This window comes from Anneissia japonica, unplaced genomic scaffold (genome assembly GCF_011630105.1).
Source record: "Anneissia japonica isolate Jap-2015-1 unplaced genomic scaffold, ASM1163010v1 scaffold2207_len539183_cov196, whole genome shotgun sequence".
In the NCBI taxonomy this organism is placed as follows: Eukaryota; Metazoa; Echinodermata; class Crinoidea; order Comatulida; family Comatulidae; genus Anneissia; species Anneissia japonica.
Window position 1 is genome coordinate 428,315 of NW_022699997.1, and position 2,461 is coordinate 430,775.

Genomic DNA, 2,461 nt, shown 5'->3' on the forward strand with positions numbered 1-2,461 from the left:
GACCTACGTTTTGAATTTGAATTACATTTTAAAGAAATTAGAACTACATTTTGGAAAATTTGAACTACGTTTTCAAAAATTTGAACTTCATTTTGGGAAACTAGATCTATATTTTGAATAATTTACGCCTACGTTTTGATAAATTAGACATTGAATTTTGCAATTACATTTTGATTTTAACATGGACTTTTGCTGCGTATGGCACCCCATACAGAAGGTCATGTCAGACAAATCTAGCTATACTATGCTATCCTATGCATATAATTCCATTGAATAGAAGGGTCAGTGCGGTGTGATATACAACGATTACTCTAAAGCCTTTGATTCTGTCTGTCATGACCTTCTGGCATATAAAGTCAAGAAGTTTGGTATATGCGGTTCCCTTTTACTGTGGATTTAAACTATTTAAATAACCGTAAACAGAGAGTTACCTATATAATGGCGTCTCATCCGACTGGCTGCCAGTCACATTGAAGTAGTCAACTTAACGCCATTATATCTTGATGTAAATTTCATTTTATTTAATCATAATTATGGAACACGAGGTGTAACAAAAAAATTTATGTTTCCAAAAAATTCTCATCAAGTTGATAAGACATTTTACTATAATGGAATAAAAAAATGGAATGAATTGCAAAATCGTTTAAAGGAAATTGAAAACCATAATACATTTAAATATTTACTTAAAAAACATTTAATAAAAGCATAATTTTTTTTTTATTTGCTTCTATTTTTATTGGTCGAGGACCCCTATGGAAACAAGCTCATAGGATTATCCTCTTGCTCTCATTTTTGTGTATTTATGTACTTGATTTTTTTGTTTTGATGTTATAATAATGAGGGCAATAAATAATAAACAAACAAATAAAACACATCCGGAGGGCCTCAGGGTTCAATTTTGGGTCCGCTCTTATTTAGCATGTATATTTAACGATGCACCATCTCTCTTCCAAAATTCTAACTGTTTACTTTTTGCGGACTTGAAGCTCTTCCGCACGGTCACGAATATGCAAGATGCCCTGAATATTCAGGATGACCTTGATAGATTATGTAAGTGGTCCGAAGTTTGGAATTTGCTTCTCAATCCTAATAAATGCTCAGTTCTTTCAATTAGTCTTAAGAAAGTCCCTTATATATTTAAATATAGTTTGAATGGTATGAATATCAACAGGGCGGATGTGCATAAAGATTTGGGTGTCTTGATTGACTCTAAACTTAATTTTAATCACCATGTTGATACTATTGTCTGTAAAGGAAACAAAATGCTGGGTATATTTTGGCGTAACTGCAAACCCCTGGACAATAAAACTAAACTCCATCTTTATCTTTCGTTGGTTAGACCTTTTTTCTACTATTGCAGCCTATTTATTTTGTATTTCAGTATCACAGTCCCATCATATTGATAAGGTTCAACCTAAGTTTATGCATTTCATTAATCATAGTTATTACAGGTATAATGATATTAATTTGGTTACGTACTCTCTTCCTGCACTTAGTAAGAGAAATTATTTTGATATGGTTTTTCTTTTTAAGTGTATGAATTCGGTTTTGATACTAATTTAGGCCTACGTTCTTTATTTTCACTTAAAATTAATAGACTAAATTCTCGCGCAAAAGATTTATTTATGGTTCCGTTTAACAGAGTTAATTATACAAAAAATGGTTTCATTCATCGTTTTGCTTTTACTTATAATACATTGTTACATGAAGATCCTACTATTGATATATTCCATCAAAATTTAAGTTCATTTGAAACCAGTTTATTATATGTGCATGTATTTACATGATTGATCTGATTGGGTTTGGGCTGAGGATTAGTGTGTGGGGGGTATGTGTGTGTGGGTGGGTGTGTGTGTCAGTGGTGGCGCCAGGACCTGCCCGACGGGGGGGGGGGGGCTAAAGGACCACGGGGTGGCTGGTGGAGCGAGTGTCACTTGGTTGGGGGCCAGGGGGCGCCTAGGGGACCCTGGAAGCCACGGATATTTGATGAATTATGGCGTATTTGTATTGCTTATTTGATAGGCATCGAGTTACTATAATATGACTTCATGTAGGCTATGCTTTCTAATGTTGAAATCAGCTTCCAAAACCAAAACATTTTGAATAAAGCAAGAAAGAAAGAGTATGCAATGTAACCATTCAATTTATTTTCAAATCCTCATTCTTGAAGGTGAAATTCTATATTTTGGAATTTTTGCATGAAATCTGTCAACCACGCTGTCATGGTCGAGGTTGCTTCACCTATCACGATGTATTCCAACCATCATGAGGCTGTCTAAATGAGCATTTGTCATAACAGAACGAAAATTATTTTTAATTAGTCTCATTGAATTATTATTATTATTATTATTATTATTATTATTATTATTATTATTGTTGTGATGAAAACAATATGGTGGCTAAACGAATATTACATGTAAATATTTTCTTTAATTTGTTTGTTCCCCGTAAAAACTTATCG